Source organism: Ailuropoda melanoleuca, chromosome 10, assembly GCF_002007445.2.
Source record: "Ailuropoda melanoleuca isolate Jingjing chromosome 10, ASM200744v2, whole genome shotgun sequence".
Lineage (NCBI taxonomy): Eukaryota > Metazoa > Chordata > Mammalia > Carnivora > Ursidae > Ailuropoda > Ailuropoda melanoleuca.
This window is the reverse complement of record NC_048227.1, coordinates 13,079,131-13,098,251: the sequence shown is the minus strand read 5'-3', so window position 1 is coordinate 13,098,251 and position 19,121 is coordinate 13,079,131. Positions and strand designations below refer to the sequence as shown.

The following is a 19,121-nucleotide window of genomic DNA, read 5'->3' as shown; positions in this document are numbered from 1 at the left end:
CCTCCTCTTCTTATAAGGACCCCAGTCCCATTAGATCAGCCCCCTCTTATGACCTCGTTTAATCTTCATTACCGATTTAAAGTCCATATCTGCAAATACAGTTCCATTGGGGGTTAGGGCTTCAACCTGTGAATTTGGGGGGAGGACATAATGCAGTCCGTAACAGGGGCTGAAGCAATAAAGACAGAGCTCAAACTTCCCCAGCCGACCCCCACCCCACCCTGTAAGCCCAGCTCAATGTCCCTGTATCCTGGTGCCCTCTGTGAGCCACCCCCCCCATCCTTTTCCTCCATAGTCCTTAGCATAACTACCATCACGTATTTATGCGTACGATGGTTTATCTATTGTCTGCTTCTTGCAAACCTCAGGGGCCTGTCTGCTTTGTTCCCTGCTGTTTCCAGCACCTGGCAAAGTGCCTAGTGCCTAGTAGGTGCTCAATAAATACTTTTGGAATTAATTAATTAATCAGTGTTTACTTATGTGTTAAAAAAAAAAGTCAAAGTGTCCTCTTTGGCAACATTTTGGTTAGATGCAACCAAAAAGCGCAAATAATTTTCTTTTTTTTAATCAACAAGCATCATTTTCCAATAGCTTCAGCAGGTCTAGCATCCAGCCAGCCCCATCTCCTGTCTGACAAATGCCTAAGTGATGGATAGTTCGAGAGGGAGGACAGTGAGTGCAGGATCAATGATTATATAATTTGATGTTGCAGACAGGACGTCAAAGGACAGTCTCAGTTTGGGGTTAGGGTGGCAGCGGGAGTCACAGAATTACAGAAAGCCACGACGGGGACATGGTTGATGGGGGGGCGGCGGGTTTTGAGTGTGATGTTGGGGACATGCCACCTTCCTAAAGAAAGCCCGCCTCCCTGGGCAATCCTGCGATGCCCAGCTGGGTGCCCAATTCCTAAGCGGGATTAGGTGTGTTCAGCTGTCCACCCACCTGGACAGACAGACATCAGCAGGTACACCTTATTTGTTTTGCCCCTGGGTCTTCTATTTTTACTATGACTCCTCTCTCTGAATGCCTCTCTTGAATATAATTCAGGGTCATTGCGGTCATTAACATTTTGGCCAATCCCAAGGTCAGCACACGGGAGGTACAACTTTCACCATACAGAGCAATTCTCTTAATTGTCTAGCTCAGCAAGCCTTCTACATTCTACTCAGGGTGGCCAGCGGTCTCAGCATCTCCGGGGACTTTGTTAGAAATGCAGGATAGGGGCGCCTGGATGGCGCAGTCGTTAAGTGTCTGCCTTCGGCTCAGGCGTGATCCCAGCATGATCCCTCCTTCCTAGGAGCCTGCTTCTTCCTCTCCCACTGCGCCTGCTTGTGTTCCCTCTCTCGCTGGCTGCCTCTGTCAAATAAATAAATAAAATCTTAAAAAAAAAAAAAAAAGAAATGCAGGATAGACTGGTGATGGGTATTAAGGAGGGCACGTATTGCATGGTGCACTGGGTGTTATACGCCAAGTAATGAATCATGGAACTTTACATCAAAAACTAGGGTTGTACTGTATGGTGACTAACATAACATAATATTATAAAATAAAAAAATAAAATAAAATTAGGTCTTTCATTAAAAAAAAAAAGAAATGCAGGATCCCAGCCGCCCCACCCCTCGCCCCGCCCTGGAGCCACGGAATCAGAATTTGCATTTTTAACAACACCTGCAGGAGACTCATAGGCAGATGCAAGTTTGAGAAGCACTTCACCAGAAACTTCCCCACATGTGGCTTCTACTGATCAGGGCATCACAGAACGAGAGCAATCACCAGATCCACCGAAGGGCAGTGGTGGGGAGCCTAAGACATCAGATTTCACATACCCCTCCCCCATATAATGATATAATATAACCAGAAATGATACGTCCAGGAGCTGTCAAGTTTGTCTAATCAGTAAAGAACCCGGGGGAGCTTTTTCACCAAAAAATAAGTTTAGCTATCATTTAAATCTCGCATTTGGAGGCGAAGTAATGGGTTGGACTCCTGGTCAGGTAAAAGGGGTTTGTGCCCGAACTGGGAAACAGCATGCCTCGCTGCCATCATCACAGGGGCCAAGTGTACACCCCAAGGAGACTCCAATGACAGAAGGCACGAGGCGTCCCCTGGAGGAGCGCAAGTTCACCTGGGCTTGGGCCACGTTGTGTCAGAGTCTCTTTGTCAAGTTTACCAAATCAATACTCGTCTTCCAGGATCACAAGATGACGTGGAAACAAAGCCAACGTGGATGCACGGTGTTGACCGTGGAGTAGTACTTCTCCGAAACCCCTCTCCGTGTCTATACCCCATTGAGATGGTCAGAAAGCCCCTTGGAGCGAACTGGTGAGCACCTGGGTGGGGGGGCATGCTGGAGGCAAGCTCGAAGGGATGTTGGCGGATGTCCCCAGAGAATGTCTGAGGAGGCAGGTCTGTAGGGCTGAGACCCTGACCTTCCATTTGGCCCGGTGCCCTCTGCTGAGGCCTGGAGACGGTCCCATGGGGGATGGTCTAACATGGCGGTCAAGGTCACCAGCAGAGCAGGGCTCCACCACTTCCTGTGTGAACTCTGGAAAGTGACTGCCCGGCTGTGGGCCTCAGTTTCCTCCTCTATCAAATAGCACAAGCGTCAGAGAGCTGTTAGAGAATTTCATTCATTCACTCACTCATTCATTCATTCATTCATGAAGACAATGCCAGGGACATAGAAGACGTTGTTCGATTTTTATCATTATTATTTCACTAAGAACTTTATGTACTAGACTTGAAGTCCTGAGGGTAGCAGCTAATTTGTCTTGGTCCTTGTAGCCCCAAGGCCTGGAGGGGTGCCGTGCTTGATGGGTACTTGACGAACGAGTGAAAGAACGTTCTCCTCAAACCAGGGATGCGGGTCCACAGGTTACTCTGGTGGCGACTGTCCCCGGGATTGTCTTCTAAACACAGAGGAGCGAAAGGGAGGTAATAAATGAAAGGAAGTCCAGGGGAGACCACATTTAAAAGTAACATGCATCCATTGAAGCAGGAGACTGCAAAAAGGCTTGGACATCAAGAGTCCAAAGAGGAGATAAAGACAGAGAGAGTGGGCCAGGGGCGAACACAGGGGGAGGTGTGACATGTGCAGAGCTCTACTCTGTGGAGGGGGGAAGGGGAGAGAGAGCAGCTGGGGTGGCCCTGGACCCCAGTCGACCGCCTGGGACACATGGGCAGCCTGAGCGCCCTCACCCTCTCTCTCTGGGGACGGTATCCCCACCCTAGCCAGTGGTACTGAAGTCAGGCGTGAGTTCCGTGGTGTGATTGGTGCTAGGAGGCTGTTGACAAGGGGTGGCCCTCTGGGAGCCTGGTGTGATTGGACAGAAGAGAAAAAGCCAGCTGCTGGCAGCCTCCCGAAAGACGACACGGCCTTGGTGCAGCCCGAGCCTCCTTCCAACGGTCTCCCCTTCAGCCCTTTGCCCTGAGATGCATGTGTGGCGTGGGGAGGGAGGCGGTCACGGCCAGAGGGACTGACTTACGTCCTCCAAATCTGAGACGTTAAAAAACTCCTGGACTGAGGCCCCAGAATTCCTGGCATCCTCCTGGTAGGTGCAGACGCCCCTCTGAGAAGCGTCCAGGAGTGGGCGTCCCCTCCAGAGGCCACCTCCTGCCCCCATCTGGGTCTCTTTCTGCCTCTCCAGCTTCCCAACGACCAGCCTCGGCAGCTCTGCGTGGAGTCCAGCTTTCTGCCTCCCCTCTGCCAGACCTCGGAGTGCTTCAGTGGTGAGTCCCGCAGATGCAGAGAAGGGGTTCTTACGTGTGAGAGCAGGTGCGGAGCGGGGTGGGGGGCTCTGTCACTCCCTGAGATGCTGAGAGGAGCCTGGAGGGCATCACAAGGGCAAGGCAGAGGCGGCTCCCCGGGGAGACCGGTGCTTTGAAGGGACCCATTCTGAGCCTCGCTCCTGATTGCCTTCGAGGTGCGCCCCCTGCCCTCCCCCAGCCCTGCGAGGAGCCCAAGACAGCAAAGCGCAGACAGCCTGAGAAGGAGGGCACCATTAGCACCTCTGTTCGTTTCTTTCTTCTTCTTCTTCTTTTTTTTTTTTTAATTCTGGTAAAAGACACATAACATAGAATTTGCCATTAGTGGCATTTGGCGCCTTCATGGTGTTAAATAACCACCACTCACTTCTTCCAGGACATTCCCATCACTCTGAAAGGAAACCCCATGCCCATGAAGCAGGGCTTTCTATTATCCCCGCGTTCCCGTCATGACAACCAGGATCCTGCTTTCTGTCTGTGGATTGACTCTTTCTGGACATTTCATGTACAATAGGTGACATTTGTCCCAGTTCATCCACATTGTGGCACAAATCAGGTCTCCACTCTTTTTAATAGCCAAATAGTATTCCGTTGTAGGGATATACTGTATTCTGTTTACGTACTTGTCGGTCCACACACATTCCGGCTGTTTCCACCTTCTGCTCTTCTGAATAATGCTACTGTGAGTATTTGTATAAAACATTTGTTTGGACGTCTGTCTTCAAGCCTGGGGTCTACGCCCAGGAGAGCAATTGCTGGGTCGGGTGGTAATTCTATGTTTCCGTTTTTGAGGGACCACCGGTTTTCCACCGAGTTGTTTTTCTTTTTCTTTTTTTTTTTTTAAAGATTTTATTTATTTATTTGACAGAGATAGAGACAGCCAGCGAGAGAGGGAACACAAGCAGGGGGAGTGGGAGAGGAAGAAGCAGGCTCACAGCGGAGGAGCCTGATGTGGGGCTCGATCCCATCACGCCGGGATCACGCCCTGAGCCGAAGGCAGACGCTTAACCGCTGTGCCACCCAGGCGCCCCAGTTTTTCAATTATTATTTCTTTCTTAAAACTCATCACAGTGCCCTACTACCTGGCAGCGAGGGCCCAGACACCATGCCAGCCCTGGCTCGTATTCCCACATGAACCTCTAAGGCAAGTATGACTATCCCCATTATAGAGATGGAGAGAAACAGGCACAGAGAGGGAGAGAAAATGCCCAGAGTCACACAGCCAAGTGGTGGCAGACTTGAGACTGACAGCTAGAGTTTTCTAACTAGAGAGCTTGGTCCTACCTCCCTCTCATCCATCTTCATAACTATCTTTCTTCTAAATGTCTCCATGACCTCCTGGAGGGATTAGGGGGAGGGACAGGGAGAAGAGCAGGGCAGCTGTTGCGATTGGGAAGACCCAGATGGGGGCATGGCCCAACAAACATGATGGTTTCTCAGTGATGACCTCAATACGGTCTCAAAAGCAATGGTGCTTTTGTCCATCGACACATGAATGGATAAAGGAGATATGGTATAGACACACAGTGGAATATTACTCAGTCATCAAAAAGAATGAAATCTTGCCATTTGCAACGATGTGGATGGAACTAAGTATGATGCTAAGAGAAAGAAGTCAATCAGAGAAAGACAAATACCGTAGGATTTCACTCCTATGTGGAATTTAAGAAACAAAACAGATGAACTTGGGGAAGGGAAGGAAAAATAAAATAAGACGAAATCAGAGAGGGAGACAAACTGTAAGAGACTCTTAACTCCAGGAAACAAACAGGATTGCTGGATGGGAAGGATTGCTGGGGGGAGGGGGTAACTGGGGATGGGCATTAAGGAGGGCATGTGATGGCATGAGCACTGGGTGTTATAGGCAACTGATGAGTCCCTGACCTCTGCCTCTGAAGCTAATAATACACTATATGTTCATTAAATTGGTTTTAAATTTTAAAAAAAAGCAATGGTGCACACCCTTTTCTCTGATAACAAAGAAAGAAAACTAGAAGCAAATACTGTGTGTTGAGTAAAACTTACCCCAAACAGGTGAAAATGCTTAAGTGTTCGTTTCTTACAGGAACACTGGTCTGTGAGGGGCCTCGGTGGGCCTGGCGGGGCTGGACGGGGCATTTTGGAGATCCCAAGGAGCCCAGAGGCTGCTTTCTGTACAGTCTTGAGGGCTGACATGCATTTTCATATAAACTTTCCAAAAATTTTTCATATGAACATCTCCTGTCTTGTCAGAGCCAGAGACAGACAGGTCAGCAAGAGCGATCCATTTACCGGACTGGGGCTGTGACGCTCGAGGGTTCCCCACAGTCAGGCCTCGAGCCCGCGGCATCTCCTGGGAATCTGGCGTCTGTGCCTCCTGAATGAAGCAAACAGATGCAGGAACTTATCTCAAAGAACCCGGTGGATACATTTGAACAACAGAACCGTTTGACTTTGGGAGGATGGATTGCCTGGCACCCCAGGGACACAGGTGGGGAGGGAGATCCAAGGTCAATAGCAGGAACGCAGAGCTGCCTGTCTCCGGGGCCCTTCACGCCTGGAATAGGAAGTCTGGTATTGTGAATCACACCGGCAGTAGTAATCGCTAACATGCATCGAACATGTGCCCCGTGTTGAGCACTGTGCTGAGAGCCTCACGTGGATTCCTAACTTCATCCAAACAGCAACCCTCTCTGGTCTGTACTATCATTTTCCCCACTTGGTGGATGAGAAAAGTAAACTGAGGCATGAAAAAGGCCACGAAGCTAGGCGATGGTGGAGCAGGTGGCCAGAGCCACTCTCTCTCTAGGGGAACCACAGCCTGGAACGCTTGCCAGGAGGGGTGAGGCTCCCCGAGCCCCCCTGCCATCATCTTGTCCATTGGAAGATTCTGGCTGGAAGGAACCTGGGTGGTCTTGGAGGGTGCACCAAAAATGAAGTCCAACTGCCCCGAGGGGGGACACTCTGGCCTCGGGCTGCCCTGGGACACGAAGCCACGCCAGGAGCCAGGTCACTGGGGAAGAGCCTCTGATTAGGCGGGAATGGTTACTGAGGACAAAGGGACCCACACGGCCATAGCAGGCCCACATGAGGTTGACGTGGACAGCTCCATCTTCTGTCTGCTGGGCAGTTCTGGAACAGCCTGATGGGGACGGCCAACCCATAACGGCCCAGGGAGGGGTTACCTCTGCCTGAGCCCCACCCCCGGCCCCAGTCAGGCCACAGTCCGGGTGTCTGTCTTGGGACCCACAGGCTGCATTTACTCAATGCCCCCCCAATGCTCTAAGTGAAGGCTTGTTCCTTCTTTGTTCCCTTTGATGCACCTGGTCACGGTGGTGAGTCTCCTTTCTAAAAACCCCACATGCAGGGCACCCATGGGGCTGGGGGACTTCTCAGCAACCCCAAACCCTGCCACAGCCATTCCACACCCTCATCCCTCAGGCCACAGAGCCTTCCCGGTGGACATGTGGCCCCACACTGAAGGCTCCGTGGAAGCGGGGAGCCCGGCCGTCCTGGCACCCCAATCTCATGGGAGGCAGCTACAGCCCTTGCTTCTATGTTCCTAGGGTAACCCATAGGATCTTCTCCTACCCACACGTCCCCACATTCAAAGGGGCTTGTTGTGAGACTGTATAGCATGGGCTCCTGTCTCTGCCACCAACTAGCCGACTTCAGGCAAGTTATGTAACCACTCTGCACCTCAGTTTATCCACCTTCACAATAGGGATAATAATACACGTCTACCGTATGGTGGATGTGAAGATTTAAAAGTATTTGTGCAAACAGATGGCACTGGGCCAGCCAGATATCCACAAGCAAAAGAATGAAGCAGGGTGGATCCCTCCCAGCGTGTGCAAAAATGAACTCAGAATGGATGGAAGACTTAATTTTAAGAGTGAAAACGATAGAAGTCTTAGAAGAGCATAGAAGCCAATCTTCGTAACCTCGAGTTAGGCAAAGCTTTCTTAGATGTGACGGAAAAAGCACAGTGACATAAGCATAAATATACAAATTGGACTTCATGAAAGTTGAAAACCCCCGTGCTTCAAAAGGCACCGTCCAGGAAGCGTAGACAGCCCCCAGTGTAGGAGAAAACAGTGGCAAATCAGATTGTCTGATAAGGGACCGATTTTTTAAAATCCTTACCATTCAACAGCAAAAATACAATTAACCCCATTTAAGAGGGGGCAAAAGGTCTGAATAGACATTTCTTCAAAGAAGATAGACGAATGGCCAATGAGGACGTTAGGAGACACCTGTTAGTCATTAATTAGTCTTTGGATAAATGTAAATCAAAACCACAAAGAGTTACTGCTTCCCATCCACTAGGATGGTTCCAATACAAAAAAAAAAAAAAAAAAAAAAAAAAAGACAATAACAGGTGTTGGCAAAGATCTAAGGAAATCAGAACCTTCAGAAGTTGCTAGCAGGAATGTTAATGGCGCAGGTGCTCTGGAAGACAGTCTAACAGTTCCTGGAACAGTTAACCATGGCGTTGTGCTATGACCCAGAAATCTGTCTCCTAGGTATATACCCGAGAAAACCGACAGCAGGTGTTTGCACCAAAACCTGTATGCAAATGTTCACAGCAGCATCATTCATACAGCAGCCAAAACGTGGGAACAGCCCAAACGTCCATCAACTCATGAACGGATAAACAAAGCATACGTAATCCACACAGTGGGATAATATTTGGCCATAGAAAAAAGGACGTGGCGATGATGCATTCTAGAACATGGATGAACCTTAGAAACATCATGGGAAGTGAGAGAAGCCAGTTGCTGGACAAGAAACGTCCAGAGCATCAAATCCATCCAGACAGAAGGTAAATCAGTTGCCGAGAGTGAGTGGTAATGCATGATGGGTTCCTTTTGGGAGGGATGAAAATGTTCTGGAACTAGAGATTGGTGATGGTAGCACAGCTCTGTGAATGCACCAAAACCAGCGACTGGCCCCCTTGGAGCGGGGCGACGTGAACCATGTCACAGGAAAGGTGTTCTCGTGAGCAGAAGTGTTGAAGTCCAGAAACACAGCCATTCTTAATTCCAGGAACCCTCTTCCCGTCTGGGAGTAGGTGTAACACCGCCCAAGATTCCAGTCCTCATCCTGTCCGGGCAGAAACGATCAGAAATTCTCAGTGCCTGCTGGCTACCCAGCCTCCCACCGGCTGCCCCTGCTGGAGGTGCCACTGTGAGCTTCTTGTAGGTTCTTGCCACCCAGGGTTCTGTGACGTTACAGTGCAGGACAGACCATCTGCATCTCCTTCCTGGCATCCCTATGAGTGAACCACTCAAATGCATGCTCCCTTCCCTGTGGCCAGGGAGCACAATAGTGAGACCACAAGCAGGGGACTGGGCTGCAAGACCTGCCGTCTAGAACCAAAGTCCACCATTACTGTCGTCAGCCCTGAGAAGCAGGAGTGTCCCTTTCCCTGTATGTCACCACAAAACCCCACTTGTACCCCACTTTCTGGGTAATCCGTGTGTGCTGGAGATGGCCAATTTAGGAACAATGAGGAGAGAAGCCGGTAAGAAGGAGAAATAGGAGGGCTTTGGCATCAGTGAGGGCCGGATTCAAATCCTAGCTCTACCACTGACTTGTGTAACTTCAAGAACTTTGATCCCTGACCAGGCAGAACAGCCAGCTTCTTAGCACTGGGAAAATCCAATTCCATAACAAAAAATGTTCACACAGTGAAAAGTGCAAAATAACACATGGGATACCCCAGTCCAGCCTGATGTACAGATGGAGTGGAACCGTGGGAATCACAAGAAATCCATTTTCATGATTTAAATCTGACATGTTGGTAAATACCTCGAAGTCAGACTGATTCTCCCTGTTGTCAAATCCAAGGCCTGCTTCTCCCTGCTACTCCCGCCCTCCCAGCCCATCTCTGCACCACAGATGCTGGGGACCCCTGTGTCTTGATTTCCACCTGCTCTTCCCCCTGTTCCCAAGGTGTGAGCACTTCCTCCCTCCCAAAGACTCATTCTGAATTCTCTTCCTTCCTCCAGACTTTGATGTTCTTCTTGTGGGTGGGCTGCTCCCTCCCGAGGCTCTACAGATACCTGCAGGCTGAAAACTCTCCAAAAGACATCATTTCCCCAGACTGCCCATCTGCCCATGTAAGTATCAGCCACCTCGCCATCAGCCTGCACAACGCCAAAAGGATCGCCTTTTCTGCTTTCCATTCGGAGTGTCTCATTTCAGTCTACAGTTCGCCATCTTGCCAGTCATTCGTTTGTCTTCAAGGCCCATTTCCAATTAGTCAGATCTATCCCTGCAGGGTCTCCCCATGCTGCTCTTCTGTTATCCCTTCCCACACAACGATCAATTCCAAATTTAGCGGCAAGAACCATTTTGTTAGGCTCCCACTTTGTGGGTCAGGAATTCGAGCAGGGCATGGAGGGATTGTCTCGTCTCTGCTCCAGGGTCTTCAGCTGGAAGACTCCAAGACTGGGGTGACCCAGTGGAGGATGGGAATCTTCTTAGGGCTTGCTCACTCATAAGTGTGGTATTTCATGCTGGCTGTCGACCAGGACCTCAGGGCCACCAGGCAGAACAACTGTGAGTGGCATCTCCCTGTGTCTGCTTGGGCTTCCTCACAGCATGGTGGCTGGGCTCTAGGCACCAGCATCCCAAATGAGCCAGACAGAAATTGTATCACCTTTTATGACCTCACCCTGGAAGTCATATAGTGTCACTTCTGCCACAGTCAGAAGAGTACCCAGATTCAAGGGGAAGGGCCATAGATCTCAAGGCTTGATAGGGGGAATATCAAAGTCAGGCTCTAAGAAGAGCATGTGGGATGGAAACAGTGTGGCAGCCATTTTGGGGAAACACAGTCCGCCATGACTCCTAACCAGAATTCTTGTTGGCAGTCTCTGACAACAGAGAGAAGCCAAGATCAGGGGGGTCAGTTGTGCTCCCCAAATATCTACTGGCTAATGTTGACCTTCTCTTAAAGAGGACTGGGTAGCTTGGCTCTCCACTGCCAGGAAAAAAATCCAAGATCCTGGCTAATTTGGCCCCAGCCTATTTGACAAACTCATCTTTAAGTACTTCTGTGTTATATTCATATCAGATGACTTGGTGTCCTTGAGTTTGTCCTGAATTATAAATACTTCCTTCCCTTACCCTAGGCTGATTCCCAGCTGGGATTGTTGTTTTGAAATCAGTATTGGTCTGAAGGCAAGTTTACCAAGTGGCTTATCTTAGCTTAGGAAGACAAGAAGGAAAAAGAACCACTTCCCATTGAGTGACAATTACCCACCCAGGAGAGGCAGACAGCTGGCTGTGATGGTGGCTGTTCCTCGTGCATGTCACCTTTACCCCCAAAATGAGTCCCAGCCACTGCTCCCAATATTGCCTGCTCTGTGGAGTCCCCTTCTTTCTAAAATCTTTAAACATCTTGCCTCCCCAGAGGTCTTTCTGGTGGTGGAGAGACCCTGATTCCCACCATAAAGCCCCTACAGCCTGAAGATTTGTCTGACTCCCCTGCCTCAGGGCTGGTAATGGCTGAGTCAGAAACCGGGCCTCGTAATGAAGCACTGGAGGCCAAGCAGAATGGTCCTGTGTGCAAACGCCATGACCGCAAAGATGACTTCAATTAAATAGGAGTTAATTAAGCTTTGATTGTCGAAATCTCCACTGAATCGCCAAGTCAGAGGGTGAAATGAACTCTCTATTCACTCAGCAGCCCTGGGCAAAGGATCAGGTAACAGAGGTCAGGCCCTGCAGATAATATTCCCCCAAGAGAGGGTTTTTATTCCCTTTGAACACTGGGTGCAGAAAGTTAGCTAATCTTAACATTCAACTCACAGTATTCAGTCCTTCTGTTTCTGCGGCTCATGCGGGCCCCTGTCCATCTAGCCACACCACACCTTCCAGTGCCCAGAGCAGAAATACCCATTCCGTGTGTGTGTGTGCGCGCGCGCACGTGTAACGCTGTTCTGTGTGCCCATACCTCCAGTCAGGTCCATGGTATGGTGCCCTGTATCTCATTGCTTCTTGTTTTGTTTCACTCACCACTGCTGGTAGTTGAGTTGAGCTTGTCTGGCTGCACAGCTAATCCCCGTGGGCTCCATAGTTAATCACTCCAGCTCTGGCTGCCACTGACAATGGTGTTATGGTTCCTGTACCGTCCCGTGTCAGAGTTCAGATGGGATCCCTGGCTAAGGGGACTGCTTGTTCTTAATTCCATCAAATCCACCAGGTGGCTCCCCCAGCAGTGGACACATGGCGGCTCCGTCTCCTCCGTCCTCGCCATCACTGGCCTTGTCTGCATCTCCGAGTTTGCTGTATCAGATTGGGATGAGTGATGTCTCGTATTCCCCTTATACTTTGAGCTTCTCTGGTTACCAGTGACATTGACCATCTCTTCACATTCATTGGAACTATCCGGATTTCTACCTCCATGAATTCTTCACCCACATCTCAGAGAGATTGGGGGCTGGTGGTGGTGGCATTTGGTTACTTCATAGAAGTTTCTTATCTAGGGTAGCTGTGAATCCCTTGTTAGTGTTGGATGTCACAAACATCTTTATCCAACTGTCACCCATCTGTTAACTCTATCAGTGGGTCCTTGGTTGAACAGAAGTTCTTAATTTTGATTAATGATGTGGAGTCTTGTGCTAGTTAGCATAGCTGTGTGACAAATAGACTCAAACATGTAATGAACGACTTAACACATAGAAGTTTCTTTCTCTCTCATGTGAGGCAGTCCAGGGTAGTTCCAAGTTGCAACAGGAGATAAAGTTGGGGGTTTCTATTCCAAAAGGTCATTTGGAGTCACAGGCTGATGGTGGCCCTGCTACCTTCACCCCAAGAGCTCCATTCCAGTCACGATGTGGGGGAGGGCTGGCCCTGTGGTGGCTACTAGGAGGGTAAGCAATGTGCCCGAAGTGATGGGGACGACAGAAAGGACACAGCAAAGCTCTACCCCGTTATTCGGCCCTAAAAAAGAAGGAGATCTTGCCATTTTCAGTAATCTGGGTGGATTTAGAGGGTATTATGCCAAGTGAAATGAGTCAGACAAGGAAAGACAAATACAAATGATTTCACTTTTATGTGGAGCCTAAAACACAAAACAAACGAGGGGCAGCTGGGTGGCTCAGTCTGTTGAGCATGCAACTCTTGGTTTCAGTTCAGGTCATGATCTCAGGGTCATGAGATCGAGCCCCGTATCGGGCTCCACACTGAGCATGGAGTTCTGCTTGGGATTCTCTCTCTCCCTCTCCCTCCCCCCCTCCCACTCCCCCTGGCTCACTCCCTAAATAAATAAATAAATAAATAAATAAAATTTTAAACAAAACAAAGTAAAACAAATGAATAAACAAACAAAAAGCAGAAACAGACCCATAAATACAGAGAGCAAACTGGTGGTTGCCAGGCGCGGGGGGGGTGACACAGTGGAGGAAGGGGGGTGGGAGACACAGGCTTCCAGTTATAGGATGATAAGTCACAGGGATGAGAGGTACCACACGGGCAACAGTCAATGGCGTTGTGTGGCGTTATGTGGTGACAGATGGCAGCCACACTTACAGGGAGCAGAGCGTAACGAAACGACTTGTTGAATCACTACTTCGTACAGTGGAAACTAATGCGTTAACTATACTTCAGTGAAAATAAAAATAAAAATTAAGAACAACTCTGCCCCCAACCAGCCTCTGTGGGGACTTTGCCCCACTGTGTAGACCTCAACCATCCTTTGACTCCTAACGTGCTTCTTCTTGTTTTTATGTTAGATTCCGGAATCTACAAACTTCCTTCTTCTTCCTTCTGTGACTTCCCAAGGGTCGGGGGAAGACAACTCTCTGTGTTCATTCACCGTCTTCTTAGGACTTGAAAAATATATCTAGGTTCTTACATTGCACCAGGGAAGGGGGGCAGTGTTCTGTCTGCATGGTTGGTCCCTCTAAGAGTCTCTGGATTAGCCTAAATTTCTCCCCTTTCCCAGCCTCCCCACCCACCTAGCTTAAGGGTCCCCATCTTCATTCAGATCACTGAAACTCTGAAAAGATATGAGCTTTGAGCAGTTTCCCTATGGCAAACCCTCCGAATAATACATTTGAGCCGGTAGCATAACCATACAGACTTATTTATTGTACACAGACCTCTGCTGCTCCAGGAAAGCTGCACGGAGAAACTTAACATTTATATAGATCATGAAATTTCTCCACCTCCTTCCTGCGAAAATGTTTCAGATGGGCTGGTGCAGATCGCCCCCTGGTGGCAGGAGGCCAGACCTTCTCTCCATGTCTTTTCCAAGTCCCACCAGGACGTTCTTAGTAAATCTCTTCCTTCCCTGGGGACCTCTTGCGTTCTTCCAGCGGTAGTGTCGCAGTGTCGTCTCTGTCCTAGCATAGAGTCTGCATTCCCTCTCCTGCATTCAGAGTCTGGCTCCCCGCCCACCCCACTGCAATTGCTCTCGCAGAAATAGCGAGTGGACACACCGTGTGAAAGTCTGTGCCCATTTCAGCCTCCCTGAGGCAATGTTGCCCTGCTCCATTTGCCCCTTCCCTCAGTCATGCTTGAATGTCCCCTCCTTGGCTTGCAGGACCCACGGCCCCCTGGGTTTCCTCCCACTACCTCTGTCCTTGCTCCTTTCTCTCTTGTGAGGTGCTCATTGTCTGCCCATCTTAGGTATTTTCATCCCCATGCTTTTCTCACTCACGGACTTGTCTCCCCCACTCACCTGGTTTCAATGGCCACCTGTCTGGAGACACGTGAGTCAGAACACAACTTCCCAGCCCGGCTGTGTCCCCTGAACGCCAGACCACGGAGCTGCCCCCTGGGCTTTTTCTGCCAGATGCTCCGTGGACCATCCGCTCAGACACAACACGTCCAAAATGGAAGTCATCATGTCCCCCTGCAGCCTGCCCCACCGTGCATCCACATCTCAGCGGCCAGCACCCCCATCCTCCCACCCAGTCATCCATGACCCCTTTTTTCTCATTAGCTTTTGTGTGATGAATTGTGTCCAGCAAAGAGACAGATTGAAATCGAAGCCCTGTACCTGGGAAGGTGACATGATTTGGAAACGGTCTTTGCAGATGTGATGAAGATAGAAATCAAGGTGCGGTCATACTGGACGAGGGCAACCCCTGAGTGGAGACAGGGTCTATGGCAATGTGGTTACAAGCCCAGGAGTGACCAGGATGGCCATCCACAGCTGGAAACCAGGACAAGAAAAGGAAGGAGGGGTCTCTTGGAGTCTCAGAGGGAGCCCAGCCCTGCTGACACCTCGGTTTTGGACTTCTAGCCTCCAGAACCGTGAAAGAATACATTGCTATCACTTAAAGCCACCCAGTTTGTCATACTTTGTTGTAGAGGAGCCAGGAAATGAATCACCTCCCCATTTCTCATCATCCCTGCTTTGGCTCCCATGTGGACTGTGACGTCAGCCTTGGAACTGGCCGCCGGCCTCCAGGCTCGTCCATGCATCTTCCACACCCACAGCAGAATGACCTGTCTGAAATACAGACACGGCCTGCGGTCCCCTCCCTCCCCAGCCTGGTCCTAGCTGCTCTGTGCTTTCAGAAGCCCAGGGACACCCCCAGGTGGCTGATGACGGGCGCTCAGCCTGCAGTGTCCTCCGCCCCTCCTTGCAGTGGCCATTCCCATCCCATGGGAGCCTGCCCTGGGCGTCCCAGCTCCTAGGGAGCATGTCCCTCCCCGCTGCTCACTGTTTATCCCAGCCTTGCAGGGACCCCAGTCCCTCAGCTCCGAGTCCCCAGTGCCTGCTGGAAAACTGGACATGAACAGGTACTCTGCAAAGCTTTGTGAACTTGACCTCGAAATTCGAAAAGTACCAGCTTCAGTCTTTTTGGCGAGGCAACCAGAGATACTAAGCATCGGAGCTGGGGCCACCTCAGAGCCACCCTGGGCCAGCAGCTGCAGGCTCTGGAGACGGTTTGGGGCTGACTGGGCAGCCCGCAGTGCCATGCTGGAGATGCTCAGCCCAGATGCGCCCCAACTTGTGCAGGATGTGTCCAGACGTTCCAAGACCCTGGGCACCCATCACCCAACATACTCACACATGCAAAGGCAACCACATCCAACACCAATGATCATATTTACTGTAAATGTGTGAAAGCCAGCATTTTCCCACAAAACCACTGTGCATCCGGGAATTTTTGCAATGCAAGAATAATTAAACCTAAAAATTGCCGTCCAACCATAAGGACACGTGTACAAGCAGAACACTGAGCAATTAATGCAGTGCTGCTATTATTAGACGTTCCATTGCATGTCTGTCTTGGAGTTCTTTCTTCAGTGCAGTTTTGCAGGGCGTTCAACAGCTCCAGGCCTCGGGCCCTGGGTCCTTCGGGCTTGAGGGGCATCAGAGAAGGGCCTGGGAGGTGGGAAGGCCACAGCTGTATGTGGTGGGCTCCAGGCACGCTGGCAATGGGCCAAGGCTTGTTCCTGGGCAGCAGGGCTGATGGTGGCAGGAGGACAGAGCAGCCGAGTCAGTAAGATGCCACGGGGTAGCCCTCCCTGGCCCTGGGTCAGCCGTGACACGGGCTCCCACTGGACCACCCGTGGGCTTCGCCGAGCTCTGCCGTGGAAGGCGAAGGCCAGAGCTAAGGGCCATTAGCTCCTTCTCTCTGTCCTCTCCTTCAGGACGGGGACATATGGCTCAAGAGGTCCAGGGACTGTGCACAGAGCTGTCCCTGGAGCCCAGCGATCTCAGCATCAGGGTGAAGCCCCGTCCCAACTCTAGAGAAAGACACTCCCAACGGCTGGGGGAGGCGAGGGCAGTAGGCACAGGCTTGAGCCTAAGGAGACCCAGTCAGTGCCCTGGCTGGTCCTTGATGAGCAATTTGGCTTCAGGCAAGGTTCTCAACCTCAACTGTGCACGTCTATAAAATGGGAATACCTGAGTTGCTAGAAGGTGGGGGGCGGGGATGGGGGGAACGGAGCTCGTTAAAACCAATTGCTGGGCTTGGCAGTTCCTCAAAAAGTTGAATTAGGTTCTCTTAGGTTCAAGCCCAAGAGAATGAAACATAGAGACTCAAGCAAACCCTTGTACACACATGTTCGTGGCGGCACTGTTCACAAGAGCCAAAACATGGAAACAATCCCAAAGGTCCTTCGTCGGATGAACAGATCAACAGAACATGGTGCATCCCTCCAATTGAATGTTCCTCCTCCATCAACAGAAACGAAGTTTTCATACACGCTATGACATCGATGAACCTTGATGACTTGCCAAGGGAAGTAAGCCAGAAACAAAAGGGCAAATGTTGTATGATTATATGTGTGATATGTAGGTAGGTTACTGCTGTGGGGGAGAAGGGCGTGGGCACGGGGTTTCTCGTCGGGATGACGACAATATTCTGGAAGTAGACGGTGGAGAAGTTGGCACAGCTGTGTGAATATACTATAAACCACTGAATTGCACACTTTAAAAGGGTGAATTTATCGTATGTGCAGTCTGGCATGCCTGAATGGCTCAGTCAGTTAAGTGTCTGACTCTTGGTCTTAGTTTAGGTCTCGATCTCAGGGTCGTGAGTTCAAGCCCCACCCAGTGGGGAGCCAACTTAAAAAATTTTTTTAGTTTATAATATGTGAGGTCCATCTCAAGGAAAAAATAGAATAATATTGCTCTAATACTTACAATTAGAATCAAATAGTGAGGGGTGCCTGGGTGGCTCAGTCAGTTAAGCAGCTGCCTTCAGCTCAGGTCACGTTCCCAGGGTCCTGGGATCGAGCCCCGCATTGGGCTCCCTGCTCAGTGGGGAGCCTGCTTCTCCCTCTCCCGTTCCCCCTGCTTGTGTTCTCTCTCTCTCTGTCAAATAAATAAATAAAAATCTTAAAAAAAAAAGAATCAAATAATGAAAAAAAGGTCCAACACCAGGAGGCTGGGTCCCCTTTTGCAGGGACACAGAGTCCCCCGCCTTTTTTTTTTTAAAGATTTTATTTATTCATTTGACACAGAGAGAGACAGCCAGCAAGAGAGGGAACACAAGCAGGGGGAGTGGGAGAGGAAGAAGCAGGCCCCAGTGGAGGAGCCCGATGTGGGGCTCGATCCCAGAACTCCAGGATCACGCCCTCAACAGAGCCCCTTTTTCACATGGTCTCCCTGGAACACCCCCTCCCCAATTAGCCTTGAGGGAAGAAGTGGGGCACCTCCAGCTCCCCACAGGGGCCAGAGGGGCCTCCCAGCACCTCCACAACTTTTGCAAAAGACAGCCTCTCCCCCATTTCCAGCCACCCCTCAGCCCCTTGTCTAGCCAGCAGGTGCGTGTCACCTGAGCGCGGCCTGTCCGTCTGCTCCTGAGTATCTTCCCGGGCTTCTCCATATACGGAGTGAATCAGTTGCTGGGGTTCATGGCGTGAAGTTCCACAGCCCAGCTGATCAAAACAGAATTTCCTCACCGTTCTGGAGGCCAGAAGTCTGAGATCAAGGTGTGGGCAGGGTTGGTTTCCTCTGAGGCCTCTCTCCCTGGCGTGCAGACGGCCACCTTCTCCCCGTGTCCTCACATGGTGGTCCCTCTGTGTGCATGTCAGTGTCCTAATCTCCTCTTCTTACAAGGACACCAGCCATCTTGGGTTGGGGTCCACCCAACGACCTCCTTGTAAGCTAATTACTACTTTAAAAACCCTATCTCTAAATACAGTCATATTCTAGGGGTTAGGGTGTCAGCACATGTGTGTTGGGGGTATGGTTCAGTCCATAAAAGGGGGGGCAGCAGCTTCCTTGGGGACCCGTTCGCTTATGCCATCAGCCAGAGCTGAGACAGAAGGTGTCATTTCACGTTCTGTTTCATGCCTGTCTTGATACATTTATTTGCTATGCTGTCATTTGCAGAAGCTTCAGAATGGCCCCAAGTCCGGCCGTCCCTGCCCGCAGACGATGGCCTCCCAGTGCATCAGGCCATGTTAGCTTTGGTTCAGCCCAGCCCGTCTCCACACCACCCTCACCGCCAGCACGGCCACCCGGACAGGAGACCAGGTACTGAGACAGTGGGGGGCGGCTGGGGGCAGTGGCATTTCGGGCTCCACGGCTGGACGCAGGGGTCCCACCCCAGAGCCACCACCTCTTCCCGATGTGATGCAGCCAGTCCCTCCGTTCTCTGAGCCTCCATTTGCCCATCTAGAAAACATGGGGATTTGGACCTAGTAACTACCAGCATAATATTCCAGAATCACAGAATTAATCCCTGTAGAGTAACATAATCGGCACAGAATAACACCCTGGGCCCCATCCAACGTCAGCTTCTCACGCAGCCTCTGTGGCCGAGCAGCTCTGATGCAAGCATTTCTAAATGGGACCTAGATTCTTCTCCGGCTCCTCTGAGGGGTTAGGTTGGAAATACAGTCCTGGTTTTGAGGCCTGGCTTAAGGACTTCGGGTGTGTTTCTTAAAATTTA

At 50.5% G+C, this 19,121-nt stretch overlaps 1 long non-coding RNA gene across 1 annotated transcript; it reads left to right on the top strand.

Annotated features, from left to right (window-relative positions):
* The first annotated feature begins 3,479 nt into the window (after window positions 1-3,479).
* LOC117804061 lies at window positions 3,480-18,661 on the top strand. Its single transcript, XR_004628249.1, has 3 exons — window positions 3,480-3,729; window positions 9,759-9,869; window positions 18,560-18,661. It is a non-coding gene; the product is annotated as an uncharacterized LOC117804061 (long non-coding RNA).
* The last annotated feature ends 460 nt before the right edge of the window (window positions 18,662-19,121 follow it).